This window comes from Lissotriton helveticus, chromosome 8, assembly GCF_964261635.1.
Source record: "Lissotriton helveticus chromosome 8, aLisHel1.1, whole genome shotgun sequence".
In the NCBI taxonomy this organism is placed as follows: domain Eukaryota; kingdom Metazoa; phylum Chordata; class Amphibia; order Caudata; family Salamandridae; genus Lissotriton; species Lissotriton helveticus.
Window position 1 is genome coordinate 449625310 of NC_136069.1, and position 22169 is coordinate 449647478.

Here is a 22169-nt window from a genome sequence, read left to right on the forward strand (position 1 = left end):
GAATGGTAGATAGTACAAAGGTCTACTGCATATACGAGTGATTAGAGTTATCTCTATATACATATATATATAGATATATATATATATATATATATATATATATACAAATAGTAGATTTTCTCAGGTCTAGACCCAAAAAACCAGGAGAGCAGAGTTCCATTAAGTGGGGTCAGAGGGGGGACACAGTCACAACACCAAGGGAGGGTGGGAGGGATACAAGGGTATGGAGAAAAGGCAAATCAGAAAAAGGAAGAAACATTTAAGGATCGTCACGGGGGAAACGAGGGAAAAGGGGAAAGGACGAGGGAATGGACAAGATGGCGGGTCAGGGTCCAGAAAAAAGCGGCAGTGAACAGCAGCAAAATGGCAGGCAGGGCTAAAGAAAAACGTAAAGAAGTCAATTAGAGTGACCCAGTGAGAATGAATTAGAGTGCCAGGAGAAGTCCGGGGGGGTGGAATCAAGAAAGGCTATAAGGTGAATGCGTTCATAGTGGCCTTAATAAAGAAGTCAAAGTATGGAACAGAGAAGTTATTTTTGGCGCCATTCTCACATATTGTGTATACTTTGAAAACGTGCCATTGACGTTTTGCTGTGCTGTCAAAAAAAGTCCAAAGCAAGCAGAGCAAAGCAGAGCAAAGCAATTCAATGATTGAAGTAGTGTGGCTCACTGGTTAGAGGCGGCAGACCCGAGAGCAGAGGACGGCCCGGGACCAGGGTTCGATTCCCGGCGCGGCAGGTTTCTGGACCAGGGTCAGCGGACTCGATAATTCTCTCGCCTCGGTGCCCACTCTGATCAGCGATCACACTCGGCAACTCTGGGCATTAGCTTGCCTCATCTTCACTAACGGCCCCACCAGACCGCCGGGTATGCCTGGTCTCACCCTGGAGATACCCATTAAGGGACCATCTCTCAGGGAAGCCAGGAAGGGTTTCGCAGCGGTCGAAGCGCCTTGGGACCCTACGGGTAAGTAGTGCGCTATATAAATGCCTATACATTTACATTTACATTTACATGTGCTTATCTTCTTGGTGCCTTCCGGTTAAAGGAGGCAGAAATGATACTAAAAGCCAAGCTTCGGTTCCTAAAGAGACAGACAACTCCTTCATTTGAAATAATTCCATGTGCCAATATGTAATTTTAGGGAAAGAATATGTGTGTTTGTGTGTGTCTGTCCGTCTGTGGATATGTGTCTTGCAAGGGTAATATAGAATATTTCTCGGTTCCAAATAAGAAACAAAGAGAGAACGCTGGAAAGAAGCAAAGAAATGAAGTACAGAAGGAGAAATAAAGAAGAAATGGAAGAAAGACAAACAAATGAAGGAAATGGGACAATAAAGGAAAAGACAGGAAAGAGCAAGCTACAAAAGTAAGAAAGTTAAGAGAGAAAAAGAAACTTTAGACACAAAAAAAGAGGGACGGGGAAAAAGCGAGAAAGAAGGAACAGCAATTAAAAGTGAAGAGAGGGAGAGAAAGAAGGAGAAAATGAAAGTAAAGAAGAAATTTAGAACAAATGTGAAAACCTACGAAACAAGGGAGGGAGTATGCTACTGCAGAAGTAATTGAAGTGACATGCACCAAACGGAAGGGGAAAATGCTAGAGAGCAAGAGGCACTCAGCAAAGGAACCCAGCAAAAATCAGCATGTCATTTGAGTTCTGTATGTTTTGTAAAATTAGAACTTCCTGTTACAAGTTCTGCATTACGTTGGCAAAAAGAGACTACATCTGAATTGCTGAATAAGTACTTCCTGTTTATCTATGCAACTGGATAAAACATGTAATTCTTTCTACGTCCCAAACCAGTGTCCATTTTACTTCGTGCCCTTTTTCAGGACACTTATCTCTAATAACTTACATCTTGTCAAAACAACTCAACATGCTTATTTATAGTTGTTACAATGTGAGATTTTTTTCTTTTAAAATTTAGTAAATCCTTAGCAGCATTTAGTAGCAATGGAATCTTATTTCTGATGCAAAATTCCACACGAGCAGCTCCTATGGAGCTTGCGAGCTATATTTGGTACATGGTAAGTATGGTCCTCTCTGGCGTCAAAGCAATAGTCACTCATGTCAGAAGACATGGAGGAGTGGTCACTCTACTCTGTGGGTGTTTTGTCACTGACCAAGACGTAGAGGACTGAACACAACTGATACTGCAGAGCTATGCCCGGGCCAGGAGGGGGCCAATGGAGAAGCTGGACAGATTATTTGCAATCTGGTGCAACCTCCTAGGAGTATTATGCATTTTGTGATGCAAAAAGGCACTCCACTTCATAAGCCACTCGATATGCAACTTGAACATCCTTATTTGTGAAGTGCCCTATGTACATAGAGCCCCATATAATTACCTGCATGATTGCTGCATGAGTAGCTTTCATCAACCATTGTCATGGTTTTAGTGTTACTTGCTTTATGTCAACGTGTCACCGTCGCTCAATGACAGAAACGACAGAGACAGATACATTCCTTCTACGGTCTTTATATTTACTTAGTGAAAGACTCGTTGACCTATTGTGGCACATTACAGACACGTGGTGCATGATGACAATTTTTCCAAGACTTCTTTGGATCCCACCCTGCTGAGGTATTGCCGGGCCGGCTTTAACACTGATGGAGCCCTGTGCGACAATGTTTGTTGGTGCCCCCCCAATGGCCACCTCTGCCACGGATTCCCTCATCAGACCCCGCCTCTAACCAGTGAGAAGTGTGGCTCACTGGTTAGAGGCGGCAGATCCGTAAGCAGAGAACGGCCCGGGACCAGGGTTCGATTCCCGACGCGGCAGGGTCGTGGACCAGGGTCAGCGGACTCGATAATTCTCGCCTCGGTGCCTACTCTAGTCAGAAACCACACTCGGCAACTCTGGGCATCAACTTGCCTCATCTTCACAACGGCCCCCCCAGACCGCCGGGGATGCTTGGTCGCACCTTAGAGATACCCATCAGGGACCATCTCTCAGGGTGAGCCAGGACGGGTTCCCCAGCGGTCGAAGCGTGGAGATACTCCTCCGGGAGTCGATTCCTAGCGCTATATAAACCCACAATTAAATTAAATTAAATTTAACAGCGCCCCTCAAGTCTCCATAACCACGCTCTCGCAGATTCAATCAGTTTTATAGCACCACTCATACCAGTGTAAGGTGTCAGAGCACTTTACATCACACACACATTGCACAGAGACAATCATATGTGTGTAAATCAGTGAATAGAAAATGTTATCTCAGAAAGGACTACAAGGTGTAGTGTAGGAGTGACATCATCGATAGTGGTAGGCAATACAGTTCAAGAGTCCATATTCTGGAAAAGCGCAAATTCAGAGTTTAAAACATAACACCATTGTTAGGGGCTCCCCTCAATAATAAGAATTGTTTTCTACCCAAATGAACCCTTTTGGGAAGATTAGGATAATGAAAGATTGCACAAAACATATAGCTCTAACATATACGTTGCAGTTTGCATGCAGCTTTTTGATGACCGTTAATAGCTCAATGTTCTATATTAGGATTTTCACTTATAAACTACAAGTAACAAAAAGAGTTATTTTACAGAAGCTGTAACCCTCTGACCTATTTACATTATATGCACTTTGTGATCTGCATGGTACACTTTCTTAGCAGCAGGCATTTTAACCCTCTGAGCTACCTTAGGATGAGTCAAAACCTCCACTAGACAAACCTCCGGTCTCTTTCCAGGAAGACGATTAATCACCGGATGTTATCTTGACATTTTAATTGATGCCTGAAAAGTGCTGGAGGCCAGGAACACAGCAGTAGGTGCTTTTAAAATGTTAATATCCTTGCAAAAATGACACCCCAACTCCAAGTCAGCACCCAGTGTGGTGGCACCGACCACACCGCCCTAGAGCCGGCCCTGAGGTATTGCATGCGTTTGCATCCGTTTCTTGAATAAAGGATTAACACTTAAACAGGAGGAACTAGTTGAAATAAGAAGCAACTTACGGGATTCGCGTAAAGGACACAATAACTTTCAAATCAAATAAAATCAAACACATTTATAGAGCGCGCTACTCACCCGCTAGGGTCTCAAGGCGCTGGGAGGAGAGGGGGGGGGGGGGTGCTGCTACTGCTCGAAGAGCCAGGTCTTGAGTTGCTTCCTGAAGGAGAGATGGTCCTGGGTCAGCCGTAGGTGGGTGGGGAGGGAGTTCCATGTCTTGGCCGCCAGGTAGGAGAAAGATCTTCCTCCGGTGGTGGTTCTGCGAATCCGTGGGTTGGTGGCGAGGGCGAAGCTGGCGGATCGGAGCTGGCGGGTGGGTGTGTAGAATGTGAGGCGGTTGTTGAGGTATTTGGGGCCCATGTCGTGGAGAGCCTTGTGTGCATGGGTGAGGAGCCTGAACATGATCCTCTTGCTGACGGGGAGCCAGTGCAGGTCTCTCAGATGGACAGAGATGTGGCTGTGACAGGGGATGTCCAGGATGAGTCATGCAAAAGTGTTCTGTATGCGCTGGAGTCTTTTCTGTAGTTTGGCTGTGGCTCCAGCGTAGAGGGCGTTCCCGTAGTCCAGTCGGCTGGTGATGAGGACCTGGGTGACCGTCTTTCTGGTTTTGGTGGGGATCCACCGGAAGATCTTTCGGAGCATGCGCAGGGTGTTGAAACAAGATGACGAGATGGCGTTGACTTGTTTGGTCATTGTGAGGGAGGAGTCCAGGATGAAACCCAGGTTGCGTGCGTGGTCCGTGGGCTTGGGGGCGGTGCCCAGTGCGGGGGGCCACCAGGAGTCGTTCCAGGCAGAGGGGGATGGTCCGAGGATGAGGACTTCCGTCTTGTCTGAGTTCAGTTTCAGAAGGCTGAGCTTCATCCATTCTGCGACGTCTTTCATTCCTTCCTGGAGGCTGGCTCTGGCGGTGGCGGGGTCATTGGTGAGGGAGAGGATCAGCTGGGTGTCGTCAGCATAGGAGATGATGTTAAGGTTGTGTTGGCGTGCGATGGCTGCGAGGGGGCTCGTGTAGACGTTGAAGAGGGTGGGGCTGAGCGAGGAGCTTTGAGGAACGCCGCAGATGATCTTGGTGGCCGCTGAGCGAAAGGGGGGAGGTGGACTCTCTGAGTTCTGTCAGAGAGGAAGGGGTGATCCATTCAAGAGCTTTCCCTTGGATCTCGGCGTGGTGGAGGCGGGTTTTTAGGGTGCAGTGGCAGACTGTGTTGAATGCGGCCGATAGGTCGAGGAGGATGAGGGCAGCAGTTTCCCTGTTGTCGAGCAGGGACCTGATGTCGTCAGTAGCTGCAGAACACCGCGGGGGCTGCAGGAGCCTGTGTTACACCCCTGTGAGCAGTGTTGTCCTGTCCAGCGTCATTCATGGAGCATACATGGGAAAAAGTGAATAACAAGGATATTTTTTAACCTTGAGGTTTTGAGTGACATCATAGACAACTCTAGTTTGTTCTAGTTCTCAGTTTGATGTCACTCAGAACCACTTCGGTAAAACACCCCTCTCATTCACTGTTGCCGATATCTAATTCTATTTGTTTTATTTGATCAGTAATGGTGTCGATGAGTGTGCTACAGGAATCCTCGAGAATGAATATATACTGGAACATTATACTGTTGAATTTTTGATCAGTGTGGCATTCACTTTACCCTAATGCAGAACACTTTGCTTTTGAAACATAATTTGTCGTTAGAGTGCTGTTTCTTTTCTTCAGAGGTGACGTAGTTATGAGAACTGCTGTGATGAACGATGGCTAATTTTGATACTTCTGAGGCTTATTTAGAGGTTTTTTTTAACAAGGTATTCTGCCAGAAATGTGGGATTAGCTCATTCCTTGGAATTCCTGATTTGGCAGGAAAATGTGTCCATCAGAGTCGCGAATTACCAGGAACCATAATTTACCAGTTAGTGGAGTCTTCAGTGCTATTGGAAACAGGAAACTGGAGTGGCAAAAATGGCTCAAGGATCACTGACAGGAGTGAGAAAAAATGTACCTGCTCGTCAGTGCTCATCTTAGCTGACATAAGTTCCATTAGAAATGTGGTCAGTGGAGTGTACTCCAAAAGTGTAAACACTTTGTCAGTTGCCACATATGCAGGGGTGTTTCTCAGCACATTACATACACTTTATCCAAAAAGCGCGCCACCGGGGCAGTCTTTTACGGTGGAAACTCTGCCAGACATGGGGGATATGTCCGAGGAAGTGGCGTAGTTAGGCGTTAGATGTCATGGCTTAATGCCACTCTCCCCCACTTCAGAAACGCAAGACTGCACCATATTTACAAGGCTATGGTTCAGCCTTGCATTTCCCCCAGCGCTGGCGCTAGACTTAGAAGCATAGTGCTAATGCAGACACACTTGCACCATAGTGCAAGGGTGTCTGCGTGCAAGGGGGGGATTGTTTATGTGTATTAAGGTTACCCTTGCTTCACATAAACAACTCTCAAAGGCCATTTTGTCACTTCTATGTATGTTGCTTAATGTCATTTTTTAAGGATTGTTTATGTTCAGGAAGGGTCACCTTCCTGTACATAAACAATCCAAGGCATTTTGATTTTTCCATGTGTGCTGCTCAAGGCAGCACACATGGAAAAAGCAAAAACGAGGAGAAATAAAGCATTTCTCCATGTTTCACCAACTTAAGAACAGGTCTTAATTTTGTCCTGCTGCCTATTTCCGCTGTCCTTGTAAATAGGGGGCAGCGTCAAAATCAATGAGTGTTGGGTCTGTTGAGACCCTGGAAAGGTGATAGCTGACGGGCCTTGCATGGGTGAGGCAAGCTCTTACATTGGTGAGGTCACAACGGGGGAAACAACTATTCCCTACTATTTTATATCATTCCAGTGAAAAAGAGAATAACCATATTTTGATCCAGTTATTAACACTAATGGCTACTAATGGAATCCATACATAACATTATTAGTATCAGCATACAGTGCATAATAAAACGTATGCCTTTTTTAAAAAACCATTTTCCATAATAGGTGTTACTATTGTCCAATTTAATGGTGCTTGTAGTAAGTCCACCTTTTCTGTATGGTCACCCCAGATTTTTTGCTTTTTCCTGAAATTTGCCTGCCTGCTGGCATTAGAAATCTGTGCACTTTACACTGCTAAACAGGAGTTAGTATCGGTGCACTCCCTTTAAACTTGGTTAAATTGGTTTATCCCTGATCAACACATTTAACTTTCCTATAAGTCCCTAGAAAATTGGTGTAGAAAATGCACCCAGGGTCTTGAAATTAGGCACCGCATGTGGACTGCAACACCTATTGTGCCATCCACAGACTGGCCTGTAAAACAAAGTTTGAGGCCTACCAGGTATAGCCTTAGTATCAAAAAGGTGGTCCCTATGGGGGAAGAGTAACCTTGGACTTCCACAGCAATAGCGAGGTAAAGAAAGCTTCTATAGAATTATTTCAAGTATGCAGTAAGTGCATGTATTTAATTAATTATATTCATAAATGCCCAAGCATTCATACTTTTCAAAAGGTGAGGTTCTCTTACAGAGTGACGATGCAGTGAGAATGGATAAAGTTACTAAAAAGAGTGCTTGTGTTATATACAAAATATATACATGTGACTTATTGTGAAAGTATGTTGTTCCAGTGCCAAGATAGCCATGTCTGAACTGGGGTGGCAGAGTGGGCTAAAGAACGGTGATGGATCAAACCCAGATCTTTTGACTGGGGGTGAGTGTTTGATTGGTTCAGATGCCCCGTCCATTACCACCCCCTTCTGTACCGCTTTTGGCCGCCATAAGTGTGGCAGGGTATGCTCAGACGTGAGTCCCTTGCTCACTTTGCCACTGGATTCAAGCAAGCCGGGCTGAAGACGGCTGGAATGCCAGAAACCGGTCCTCGGAAGCTTGTTTCCGGTCCAGGGAAGGCATGGCTTGGCAGTTCGGGCTGGACTGTTCCCATGAGGCACAGGGTCAGACTGATTTGCATATAGCCATGTCTGAACTGGGGTGGCAGAGTGGGCTAAAGAACGGTGATGGATCAAACCCAGATCTTTCGACTGGGTGTGAGTGTTTGATTGGTTCAGATGCTCCGTCCATCACCACCCCCTTTTGTACCGTTCCAGTGTCAAGAGGCACAATCAAAATTTAAAACCAGTCCACATAGAATTTGTAATGATTTCGCCCCCTTAGCACAATTCTTTAGATTGGGGTCTTCATCAGGACAGAATAAGAACTGGAGACACCAGATAATTGGGGCAAAGAGACCCACAACTGTAGATGTGTCGCAGCAGTCCCAAGGGAAGATCTCAGCAAACTGCATTAAAAAATCCAGATCAAAATATAGCCACTAATCGGGAAGACATTGGATCGGAGGCGTGCTGGCACCATCTGGCTTGTGTGAGGTACCACCTTTATGATAATAAGTATCTGACCCAGGTCCTTGGGTTACTGGGTTGCCCCTTTTATTTAAAACCACTTGTAGCCTGAGTGCAGCTGCATAAAAACCTGCAAAAATATCCTTTTTCAATTGCCGGGAAACCTCGCTTTGTAAATATTAAGCTGGCACTTGATTGCCAATGCAATGACAATGACATTCCCTATCATAGCATCATGACATTTTCTACCATGAAATTACGACATTTTACGACTATAAACAACACTTAGCTTTGTATTTATTATCTATTTTTTTTAAAGACAATAATTTGCATAATAGGACATCTTACCATTATATGTGATTAGCCAGTGATATAAAAATCTTCACCATTTTAAGATGACATGTGATTGCTGATGTTATGATACAGTTCTTCCATAATGATATCCTGATACGCCTTGCTACTATAGACAGTTAGCTACCACTATTGTCAATGTACATGATTACCTAGTGGTACATAAACTCCACTATTCTAAGATTGTGTGTGATTGCTACTGCGCAACGGCCCCCATGAGAAGGGGAGGTGGGAGGGAGGAGCAGCTGGGAGGCGGGAGCGGGACGAATGGGCGAGCGGGGGGCGGAGCTGCAGGGGACACAGCGGCGGGACAGGGAGAGAAAGACTGGAATGCTGGAGGGGTGCAGAGCGAAAAACGGGCGAAAAAGCACAGAATGCAAAAAAAAGGAATACAACAGTGGGAAACAAATACCACAAAAAGTAATACAACAGTGGGCAATAGATACCACAAACAGTAATACAACAGCAGACAAATAAAACTGGGAAAAAGGAACAGAGCGACCACACAGATACTTATGGCTTCCCACTGGGCCACCAGGGATGAGGCGCAGGCTGGAGCCTGCGGTGGAGGAGGGCCTTGAACTCATGGCAGCAGCGAGATCAGGGAGCAGGGACACAGGCACAGACAGGTGGAGCTGTGCGGCGCGGGGAGCGACCTGCCTGGAACAAGGTCAAGGGTCGCTCTCTTCACCGAGAAGCAGCCACCATAAGAAGGGGAGGTGGGAGAGAGGAGCAGCTGGGAGGTGCGAGCGGGACGAATGGGCGAGCAGGGGCGGGGATGCAGGGGATGCAGCGGCGGCACAGGGAGAGGAAGGCTGGAATGCTGGAGGGCTGCAGAGTGAAAAACGGGCGGAAAAGCACAGAATACAAAGAAAAGGAATACAACAGGGGCACAAAGTAATACAGCAGCAGAATACAAAAAAAGGAATACAACAGTGGGAAACAGATACCACAAAAAGTAATACAACAGTGGGAAACAGATACCACAAAAAGTAATACAACAGTGGGAAACAGATACCACAAACAGTAATACAACAGCAGACAAATAAAACAGGCAAAAAGGAACAGAGTGACCACGCAGATACTTACGGCTCCCGACTGGGCCACCAGGGATGAGGCGCAGGCGGGAGCCTGCGGGTGGAGGAGGGCCTCGAACTCGCGGCAGCAGCAAGATCAGGGTTTTGGGTTTAACTTGTATACACACTAAAAGGCTACTTGAAATGTCTCTTTCCCCCAGAGTAGTGAATGCATTTCATGTTTATTTTGTATAGTATAACACTTTTAGGGTCAACATATCGGACCTTAAAAGAAGATTCCCCATGTTTGTAATTCTTCTAAAATGTCAGTGAACTCAGTAAATAGCCGCTGCTATGATCATATTGTTTGTTATGTAGAGGATTTAAATTATGAAAACAGCTTGTTTTTTATTGAAAAGACTGTTTGTCCTTTCCGAACTCTTTGAATTACATTAAAGTACTAAAGTTTTTTCCCTGCTGTAGACAAGCACCCTTTCCCTCAGTTCATCAATAGGTGATGTGTACAACATCACAACACATTGGTCAGGTCAGTAATACCCTGGACAGATATCAATTGCTGGGAGGTGACCAAGTAACCTTTGTAAAGTACCTGGCACGGCATTACATTATGTGGGCAGTGTATTTAATAACTTTAGTTCTATGAAGTCTGAAACAATTTCTTGTTAAAGTCTCCGAATTACACAGAGACCTGATGGAATAAGAGACATGTGCCGCAAATTACCAAACTGCAAACGCAAAATTATTAATTTCCATTGACCCTGCATATAGCATAGTTCATTAACTTTGCTTCTCTGTCCTTCAGGTTTAAATTTTCACTCACTGTGATAGATCTAATTAATCCAATATCCTTAGAAAAAAGTGTCTTTCATGCAGCCTCATCAAAATTATGTTAAAGGATGATTATTTCAGGCGCATGAACGCAGCTATTAAAGCACTAACAAAAGTTCTAAAACCCAAGGAATATAGAGGAGCATAAGGTAAAAAAACATAAGGATACAAAGTGAACTGATAAAAATGTACTCTATTAATTAAAAACAAGTCTGAAAGATTTTCCTAAATTTGCAGAGATTGATTTCTGCTTTCAGGTTACAGGTTCATCTTAAAAATGGCAAGCAGAAGATGATTTTGCAAAAAATAACAGGAAGAACTACAGGGCAGGACAATAAGGCTTAATTTCTTACAGACACCCTAATGCCCAACTATAAGGCTTTAGAAATAATTCAGTGGTATATAGGCAACCAGTGACGAGATCTAAGCCCAGGATTCATGGGGTCTTCTCTGGTAGCGCTGATAAGAATACCGGGAGGGATATTTTGGATCACGTGAAAACGTTGAATAATATTATGCAGAGCTGCCAGATAAATGGAGGTTATTATAGGAATAACAGGAGAAAACCCATAGACCTCGTTGGGATGGGTGTATCATGTAGAAGAAAACAATTCCCAACAGGTTTTATGAAGAGACAGTTTCAATTGTGTATGCCATCAGCATTACAAAGAACAGAGACAAGGAGTCAATTAATTTAGGAAAGGGTGGTATTATTCACCAAGGATACTGAAAGGAAAAATTTCTTTCATATGCAATTACAGTTTAAACAGCACTGTAAAGATCAGATCTTGTGACAACCCAGTGGCACTTGGTGCAAGGTGCTATATACAATTTAGTGAGGTGAGAGTGCAAGTGCTTTAAAAACAGCATTAGCGGCGCATTAGACAAAGTATATACATCACTTGAAACTCCAAAAACACAAGTTACAGTCACTTGGAATACAATTATTTCTTGTAGGAGCTTAAAGCGCGAAATGCGTCATGTGATTCAGGCTGTATGGTCGATGGCGTTTCGATCCCCTTTGGTCGGGATCATCATCAGGACAGGGTGGTCGATAAGTACAGTGACTGGCGCCAAGCAAGGATGCGTGGCTTGCGGCACTCCGCGGGAATTTAGACCGAGTGCTGATCGCGGCTGGTCGTTGGACGGCTCGCGTAGTTAGGCAGCGTCTGAGGGAATCAGGAACACAGAAGGCAAAGGCTCAACTGGCGTGGCGGCTCACGGCAATGAATGCGGTAGCACTCGGTCTAAATTCCCGCGGAGTGCCGCAAGCCACGCATCCTTGCTTGGCGCCAGTCACTGTACTTATCGACCACCCTGTCCTGATGACGATCCCGACCAAAGGGGATCGAAACGCCGTCGACCATACAGCCTGAATCACATGACGCATTTCGCGCTTTAAGCTCCTACAAGAAATAATTGTATTCCAAGTGACTGTAACTTGTGTTTTTGGAGTTTCAAGTGATGTATATACTTTGTCTAATGCACCGCTAATGCTGTTTTTAAAGCACTTGCACTCTCACCTCACTAAATTGTATATAGCACCTTGCACCAAGTGCCACTGGGTTGTCACAAGATCTGATCTTTACAGTGCTGTTTAAACTGTAATTGCATATGAAAGAAATTTTTCCTTTCAGTATCCTTGGTGAATAATACCACCCTTTCCTAAATTAATTGACTCCTTGTCTCTGTTCTTTGTAATGCTGATGGCATACACAATTGAAACTGTCTCTTCATAAAACCTGTTGGGAATTGTTTTCTTCTACAGATAAATGGAGGTAGCACAATCCGGTCTAGATTGAACAACAGCATTGATTAATGTCACCTTAAGGTAAGAGTAAACACATAGTGAGATTTTCCTAAGAGTCTACATTTGAGCGAAATTGATATTTTCTACCTTCCCCACCTGGGAGATGATGGATACAAGGACCCACAGGGCCCTTTACTACTGGCCAAGAGATGTTTGAGCAGCAGGCAGGGTCAGGGGGGGGGGGTAATCAGAATCTTCCTTTTAGCTGGGTTTACTTTGAGAAAGGTGGTGGACATCTACTACTGTTGATAAGTAGTGAGCAAGCAAGCCTTGATTTTGCCGAGATGGCATGGTACAATGTGGGCGAGAAAGACTAAATGTGAGCTGTATGGCATTGGCATGTATATGAAAGTAAGCCCCAATATTTTAAAGCAGTGAAGCAAGGACCCGCATGTGCACACTTAACAGAAAAAGTCACATGTTGCTTATCCCATGCTTTTTTGCCCCGGCCACAAACAGGAAGTGTGCATGGCTCATCTACTGAGAGACCACTACTTTACACAGAGCCTCGTGTAAATATCAGCTGTTTGTGGTAGGCATGGATCACCAGGAAAGAGCTCTTCTGTGCCTTGTCCTCATCTCATCTGCCTTCCACCAGTGGCACTGTGAGCCCAGTAGCGAAGAGCAAAAAAACTAAAATCAATGTAAGCACTTTTCATACCTTTTTCCGTTCGAATTCAAGCACAGGTAATGGCAGAGCACTGAGACCTGTATCTCTACAAGTTGCATTTGCAAACACTGGCATTGACAGTATTTTAAAGCAAAGAGGATACCTAATAACTCTCTTTGAGCATGCCCCTCATTAAAAAGCCGTAGACATTGTCAACACTTCTAAAGGGGCAGTGTTTCACCATTTTTAAGGGTATTCGCTGAGTCACTGTATACTCCTTGAAAGCATGAAAGTCTGAGTGGACCATGTTGAGTATAGACTTGTTAGACTTGTCAGCCATAAGTCGGTCTTCCCCCAACCTTTTTGCCTTCACCCTACCTATATTTCTGAATTTGTCTTTGTTGGCCTTAGGACTGTGCACTTTACCACTGCTGACTAGTGCTAAGGTGTAAATTTGGCTTACACCTGATTGGCACAGTTAATTTACTTCTAAGTCCCTGGTTAAGTGGTAAACCATATACCATGGCCTGTAAATTAAATGCTACTAGTGGACCTGCAGTACTTATTGTGCCACATACTTAAGTAGCCCTGTAAAACATGCCTGAGGCCTGCCATTGCAGCCTGCCTGCAGTTTTAAACTGCCATTTCGACTTAACAAAATAACCCCTTTTCTAAGTCTAAAACATCCATTTCGATATGTATGTTACCCGTAAGGCAGGTCCTAAACAGCCTATAGGGCAGGGTGCATTGCAATTAACAAGTTGGACATGTACTTTTAAGTTTCACATGTCTTGCCAGTGAAAAACTCACAAATTCGTTTTTCACTACTGTGAGGCCTCCCTTTCCCATAGGATAACATTGGATTGCCTAATTACATTTAATAAGTGCTAACTTTTGATGGGGAGCAGGAGGAACAGTCAAGTTTGGTGTCTGAGGAATTGTGATTTAAAATCCTTTTCAAAAGTAAAGTCGGATTCTAATTCTGAAAATACCACTGTTATAAAGTTGCCATTTTCTTTTCATAACCTATTGGTGTCTACTGGCCTGTTCCTGGATCGCATGACTAGGTGTAGTGGGCAGTTAGCCTTTGTGTATTTCTCCCAGACAGCATTGCAAACAATGGTCTGTGTGTTGGCAGGATGGGCCATCTGTGGCTTAGTAGGGGGCCACACTATCACCTATCACCTGTCACCCTTGTACTTCAAAGGGACTGATTTAGCCCACACACAAAGACTTCACACTAGCCTCTTGTGCTTACAGGCAAACTGGGACCAGGGCAGGGAGGCAGGAAATTCCAGACACCTCTATAGGGGGAAACTCCAGAAGCTTCTCCTACTTCAAAGTGGGCACCGGGTATAAATATTGGACCTTCAGACCCACTCTGTAGACCACTTCTAGACCTATAAAAGACTTAGAAGAAGGACTGCTCTGGACCCCTGCTGCTCTGCTGCAAGAAGGATTGCCCAGTTGCTCTGCTGCCCTGATGCTCTGCTAGACGAAGGACTGCTCTGCTACCCTGCTGCCTGGGTAATGACTGTACCTGGATCATGAACCCAGGACCACCAGAGTGATTACAAGGGCTTGTTAGCTGGCCTCTAGATCAGAGCCTCATGGACAGAAAAGGCTCCAACCATCTTGAACCCTGAATTTGGACTCTGTCTACTGTGAGTCCTGACCCCACCCCCAAGTAGTGCCTTCTCAGTCCTGGACCCTTGGAAGTGAGATTAAAGGTGCTCTGCCAGCCCACTTGTGGTCCCCATCAGAACCGACGCAACTCAGCACAACTCAAAGCAGGACCTCGCATCGCAGCCCTCTCAGCTCCTCATCGGAACCGACAAAGTGCAATGCAACTTGACACGGACCTCGCAGCACTCACAACTCCCTATTGGAACCAACACAGTAAAATGCAGTGCAACGCAAACTGACGCAGGCCCTTTCATCACACCTTGGAACTACTGCTGTATGGTGCAACACCCTGCATCAAGGACATAAGGCACAATTCTCAATGTGCCTAACCTGGTTCCTGTATCCGGTCCGCACTCCATCGTGGATGGCCTGAACTTGTGACTTTGTCCAAGTCTGGCACGACCAGATAACCACAGTTAATGCTTTGTGCTTTTGATCACTATTTTTACCTAGACCTTTATAAGTGTATTTTTCCTATATCACTAAATGGATTTTTATTGTTTTGGTGTCAAATAATATATTAAAATGTACTCTATTTTTCAAAATTAGTGGGGTACTTTTCTTGTGTTGTTTTATCACTTTATTACTGCTTTAAACTGTAGAAGGGTTCTCCTTGGTTTGCTACCACATATAATTGTCCAATCATTGAACCTTAGTGATTATTTGTATTTTTATCGTTTGTGACTTTAAAGCTAATTGTGAATTTTAAGCATAAAGGCTGTGTTTTAAATTTTGCTGGTAATTGTTATGGCCTATTTACGCTGTGAACAATAAAGATTTTGACTTTGATTACTGCATTTGTGCTGCAGAACTACTTTACATATGCTCTCTACATTAAGCCTGGCTGCTTATGTGCCAAGCTACCAGAGTGTTAAGCCTAGGTTAATTTAGTAATTTAAGGGTATCACCCTGACGGAAATTGAGGTCATTTGCCTGAGAAGGGCTCACACTCTCCTCAACCAACAACCCAATTTCTCACAGGACTCATGAGAGGTGGGTAATAGCCACGTTTCAGCAATGGCCACTTAACTCACTCAGCCACCTTCCTGAGGTTCCTGCAATTACAGTGATACCCCCTTCTCTCATTGACCCTTTAAATTTTCCTTGCAGTGTCAGGATTGGATAGTGTGTTACCCTCTCCTGGTATTTTCTTATTTTCTGCAGTGCCAGTGACACTCCCTTCTCTGGTTGCCTCTGTCTTCATCTTTTTTATCTGTCACCTACAACGTGGAGCATCTTTCTTGCTTTCGTCTCTTGCTATTTTTCCCAGAGATGCATCAAGAGAGGCTCTCTGTGTTCTCCTGGGCACTACTATAGTGCCATTTCCTATTAGCATAAGGGGCGGCTCCTCCATAATGGCGGTGGTGTGTCGCCCCACTGCCAGCTGATGGTAGGTAAAACGATAATAACATGCTGTTATTATCGTTTTATTTATCTCTGTCAGAATTACTTACGTCCGACAGGCTGGGCAGGGCCAGGCCATGGCAGGGAGGAGTACTGTGCATTTACAAGTGCGCATGTGTGTTTGACCATCTGTCTTAGGCCGGCCAAAGACACATGCGCACTTATGTTTCTGCAACCCAGCTGTATTTTACTGCCAAGTTGGAGAAACCCTATGGCCTCCCAGGTACCGTCTGAGCGGCAAACGAGGCTGCTCAGACCAATCCTGGCACTGCTCTTGTGCTAGAGAGCAGCATCTGGATTGGGTGGGGAGCCTGTGCCTTTCGGCCCATCCACTTCCAGGCTCCCAGTAGGAGAAGAGCAGGAGGAACAAGGCGTCCTGCAGAGGGAGCAGAGCGGAGCTGCAGGTAAGTGGTTTTTCCTAATTTTTTTTTGCCCAACCTCTCCTCTCCCCTCTGCCCCGAAGGAACTGCAGCTGGCCCAAGACTAGGTTTTCTAGCAACTTCCCCAGAAATTGCAGAAGTCAAACGAGACACAAGGTGTACTAATCCAAGGGATTCAAATAAACTTTCTTCTAGCAACAGTATTGCTACTGTCAGTGTCTACATTTCAGCAAAAATAACCTGTTGAAGAGTGACGACAGTTCACTTTTGAAAAGAGAAAACCAAAGCTCCATAAATTTAGTGGAGCAAAGATATTCACAGCAACTTGAAGGACCACTTCCTTTAAAAGCTATTGACAGAACCAGCTCTGTATAGATGTAAATACTTCCGCTCCTATGCTACAATGCTAGGTCAAATTAACTGTGGGCAGATTAACCACCATTCGCATGTTCTCAGAAAAAATAGGGTTACCTATGTTGGAGATTTAGCCTTTAACAGAAAGTTGGTGGTCCACCCGACTGATTAAGGCTGGCAGACCGAAGGTTTGTTGGACAAGGTACTCTGGCATGTTTTCAACGCTGTCCAGCAAACTCTAAATTGGGCCCTTAATTCAAAAGGGCCACCATCGAAATTATGAGATTTGAGGAAAAATTGAGGATCAAACGGGCAAAAAGAGGCTCTCACGGGGAAACTGGACCCACAGTAAATGATTCCAAAGTAATTTCTCAATTCAAAGTTGATCCGCATGGTCAAACTAGTAGTAACGGGCAACATTTTCTCTGCCTCTGGAATTACTGCTACTCTTGGTAATGGTAGATGCAGAGATGAGAAAATACCAGCCTTCGTTATAGGTGCTTTAGTAACTATGTGAGAGGTTCTGGTGTGGCTTTAAACTTCACAATATACATTGTATTGTATTGTATTGTAATTGCATTTATAAAGTGCTTACTACCCCTGACGAGGTGTTGAAGCGCTTTTTTGGCGAGTAGCATGCTACTTCAGAACCAATAAAGGATTAGTGTTGAATTGGTATAGTGAAATATTAAAGCAGTTTGAGTGGTGGATATGTTAGTCAGTTATTTGGATTCAGAAGGATAGCGGACAGATGGAAGAGGAAAAAAGTTTTGCATTTATATAGCGTTTGTTACTCCTGATGGAATGCTGATGCGCTTTTTTGGTGAGTAGCATACTACTCCGGAATCTATAAACTGACCAACAAGTCCACATTGGGAGCTACAAAGTGATATTAAAACGATTTTTTAATGCTAATCTATCAGTTTACTTTACTTTATTCACACTGTAATTCTGTGAAGAGTGAGCGCAGGGGTCAGTGCTTCATTTGAGCAGGTGGGTGCTGGTGGGGACACCAGCACTTATTTAGTGGACCAGCACGTATTTTTCCACATCAAATATTTTGGGAGGCCATGAGAGGCTAAAACACACAAATCAGAACGACATTGGAAGACAAAGACAGAAAAACTGTCACGAAGGGAGAAAGCTGGAATGTGCAAGAGTGAGATGAAGTCGCACGGAATGTCTGGTAGTGAATTTAAGAGTCAGGGGGTGGATTTTAGCCTATGCAGCTTTGGTATTCGGCGCACCGACGTTAAATTGCACCGGCCGCCGCATTCTGAGCAGAGCTTCAGGCACAAGTGCTCTTTCAACACTTTGTACGCCGATAACGCTATAGGAAAACTTCTAAATTATTAAATAGGTTAAGGGGTGGGGGCCTGGCTGGTGAGTGTCACGAAGGTGTAATTGACAACGCGTTGACATTGTGTAACCTTAGATGCAGCCGCAATCTCTTTCTAATGCCAATTGGCAAAGAGGAAGTGCTCTAATCGACACTTCCTTTTAGCTGAAGGGGCACCTCAGCACGAGGATTAGGGCCGTGCCACAAAACGTGAAGAGACAACAAGTGGCAAAAAGGGGCGTGGTGAAGATGAGGAAATGTACTCTAAACGTCGGAAAAAGCGAATAGACACAAAACGTGTGACAAAATTAAACGAGTGTGCTATAAACAGCCAGTGTGAGCTGCGCGAGTGAGAGAAGCGACAGACGTTGGAGAGCCTCATGCGTGTGTATTGGTAGTGAGTGACGAAACAGATGAGTGTGAAAGCACTTTGTGTATTCATTGTGTTAGGAAGTGTGTGTGGGAGTGCATGTTCAGGTTTGCCTGTTTGGGATTTCTGTTTTATGCAGAGACAAAGAAAGAGAGAGAGAGAGAGAGAGAGAGAGAGAGAGAGAGAGAGAGTGTGTGTTGGTTGAGATGGACTTCCCGAAGTAATTAGCCTTTTACAACCCACCCCACCTTGCTTCATCACTTCCTCTCCTGTGTGAGGCTGAAGAGAGGCATGCTCTGAACTTTTGAAGACGAACCTTGTTTCAAAATGACATTATACACTGTTGTTTTTTATTAATAACCTACTCCTAAGAAATACCTACAAGGTGTTTTTAAGGTCAGCATCCATACAACCTATTTAACACATTATGCTCGGTAGCAGGTGCACCTCAAGTGTACAATGTCAAATATACCAAATGTATATTCTTTTACTGATGAGACACGGTGATGTAGGATGCCTCAAATCAATCATCCCCCATCAATCTCTTTCACAGTTCTTGTTCATTTTCTGTGTTTTGGACACACAACATGGATCCTGGGGTAGTTAAGCAGAGTTTCCAGTTGCTCCAGTAGGGCGGGGATAGGTATGGATAATGGGCCTGGTGCTGTTGTTTTTTTGGCACCGGTTCATGTTAACATTGGTACCTTGAAATTCTATCTAATTTTTGAAAAACTGGCTTCCAGCTCTTCGCAATTTGATGCAAAGTTTACCGCAGTTTGAAAAGTCTACTGACAGTGTCACACCTAAACAATCAAATAAACCCCTGCATCTCCCCCCCAAATCCACTTACTTAATATTGAAACCCCCTTCCCTTCCAGCCTCACGTTTCACTTTGTTAAAACTCTTATGAAGAAAGGCACAGTTTTGCTAAGTTTGACTATGGACTAGCTTCTTAATGAGGCTCCATCACTGGTTCAGTACATCTTTCTTGTTCTCTTATTCACATCTGCCCTTGGTTGTTTTAAGCTTACCCAAAAGCAACTTGATTTACACCCCAAAAACATCCCTTGTGATCCCACATCTCAAGCTACCTTGTGACTTCAATTGCCAGCCTCCACTGTAAGACACATCTCCTACACACCTTTCAATGGAAGAATATTGTACTTGGCCTGAGAGCACCAATCCCAGCCCACCTTCAAAGCAGTCCTCAAAAAGCAACTACTTTTTCTGTGAAACACCAACTTAACTAACCCCTCCCAAAGCACTGACTAAGAGAGCACACTGTTCCACATCCCCCCCCCCGAGTGCCTTGAGACCTTTACAGGTGAGTAGCGCGCTTACAACCCCTGAATAATTGATTGATTGATCGCAATGTATGGATGGTATAAAGGCCATATTTCATTCACATGTACCTGTGGAATGTGGAAACTATTTCATGGGTCCAGTGAAATATGGGTTTCACCATCATAGTGACAGCTCCAAAACAACTCTGCACAATTGACGCCTTGTCAATTTTTGATCAAGTTTCTATTTATAGAAGGATACCAAAGCCTGAACATTCTAAGCCCAATCATGCCCCTTGTTAGCGGTGCCATGCAGAGAATAGCTTCAACAATTTGTCTCATCTACCGACAGAATGCGTGGTTTTTAATAAAGCAGAGGATTTTTCTTTCCAAAGTTCTACTTTCAGAATCACATAATTTTCTCATATTTTATTCTGCCATCAACCAAACTGCACAGTACTCTAATACAGTTAAAAATTTCCATATCAATTTCCCTGTTTAAAGAAACACCTTTTTCAAGCCGCCTGTCCTAAAATAAACTTGTAATACACAAGGGGGCAATGGGTGACCTAATTAATATTGGCCGACCTTAATTAAAACAAGTAAATGCTGAAAATGTGTCTTTCTTGTTAACGAACAATTAATTTAAATTGCGCAGCGTCTCCAAGATTATTAACTTGCCATGTCCACGTCTTTAATATTGATCTGATGTTACTGTGCTCTTAAATGGAATGGAAAACACTGGAAAGCATGAAGAAGATAAGAAAGAAGTCTTTCAGATTTCTCCCTTATGCCAGCGCGAGCCGCCACACACTGACTATCTCATCTTATAGTTTTGCACTTGCTCACTGCCTGCTGTTGCACAGACTGACCACAAACTTCCTGTGTGCCTCAACTGCTGCAGCTTTAATTTATCTTCTTAAAATGGAGGGCCCCACCAAAACTTACAGGTGCTTTCAGCAGTATAAAATCCTCCCAATTCACAACCAATGGAAGAAGAATTAAAAAGGTTTAGATCAAATAAATAAATGTACCTTCCTGAAGCTGTAAGGAGGGAGCAGCAGCGTCTGGAAAGTCCTCGTGCCTGATCTGTCACAAATTCTATACCCTTCGGTGTAAGGAGGAAAGAAGGAAGTGACACAAGTGACAAAACCTCATTCTGGGGAGGAACACGATCATGTCTTTATAAGGACATTCTGGCTGAGTGTAGTCATCTTTTAAACCCCGCCCCCTGCATCAAGATTGCACATCATACAGACGCAACTTCCTCTCCAGTGCCACCAATAATTGGCAAGGCACTGAGGCATTAATTAATGTTCCAGTACCCATGTCAGAGTTAACCAGTTAACACTCGATGCCTCACTATCAAACCTTCTTACTGTGAGATAACAGTCTTCAAATCTAAAATTAGCCTATGAGTTCAGGAGGCTGTGACTGACATGCCTGTTTATATAATATATATACTGTAGCAAACACATCAGAGTATGTGTCACACCTAGAAAAATATTTTGAGATTATTCTGTCACCTCTTGACTTTGCACAATTAATATATATTTTTTTATATTGGAAAGGTTGTACATTTGGTTTCTGTTGTTTTCCCTCACACCATCTTATACTCCCTTTGTGTCTGCTCTCTGCTTCCTCTCTGCTCCCTAATCCCACGCCCTTTTCCCCTCTCCAACAACACCTAGCTTGCTGCTGTTGGAGTGTGGGCCACTCTCACCTCCTACCACCAATCCTCTCCCTGTCTTATTTGTGTCCCCAAAGCGAGGGAAGGGGATCAGTGTGGACAGAGAGCGTTAAGGACTGATAGTCCTCGTTCAAGAGATCCAGAACTAGAGAAGAGAGAGAAACTCAAACATCATCAATGTGACTCAAAGGCGCTTCTTTATCAGATCCACATAATCTTGCGTTGCATCTTGAATTGTCTTTTCTCTTTTATTTGATTCGAACTCGACAGTGGCATCTTTGTGTTTTAAGAGTCTAGTCAAAAGTGTGCTGAGGTCTTTAAATGTAAGCCAAGAGGAACGTTTTTCTCTTACAGCTAATGTTTGGTTTTGCAAGCTCCTGCATGGAACCAGCATCACCTAACTTTTTGTCTGGTAATGATATATGACTTTAGTTTCCATCTGATGTGTGAACCTACATACAGTTTAACCACAAGCTGCTGAGGTTGGATCTTTGCCTTTAATCTGAAGGTTCCAGATCATCGGCAGTTGGTCTCTATTTACGATCTCAAAGATGTTGGATTTCCTTGCTTTGAAAGGTATTGGAGTTAAAGTACATTTTGTTTGCATCCATATTATCCACAAATATATCTTCAAGCAGACCCTACCTCTTCCAAGCCATTCACAGGAGAGATTCAATATTTATTATTCCAGATAAGACTTTGTTTGATTTAGCATGTTGCAATGTTTGCCATAGTCAATATGCATGGACC

General features: G+C 44.1%; 1 protein-coding gene across 1 annotated transcript in view; it reads right to left on the bottom strand.

The window, feature by feature from the left end:
* LCP1 (lymphocyte cytosolic protein 1) overlaps positions 1 to 20912 on the bottom strand; it is a 194896-nt gene extending 173984 nt beyond the window's left edge. Inside the window, exon 1 of the mRNA XM_078657320.1 lies at positions 20764 to 20912. The gene's annotated coding sequence lies outside the window, so the exon portion shown is untranslated. The remainder of the gene's footprint in view (positions 1 to 20763) is intronic.
* Positions 20913 to 22169: the final 1257 nt, after the last annotated feature.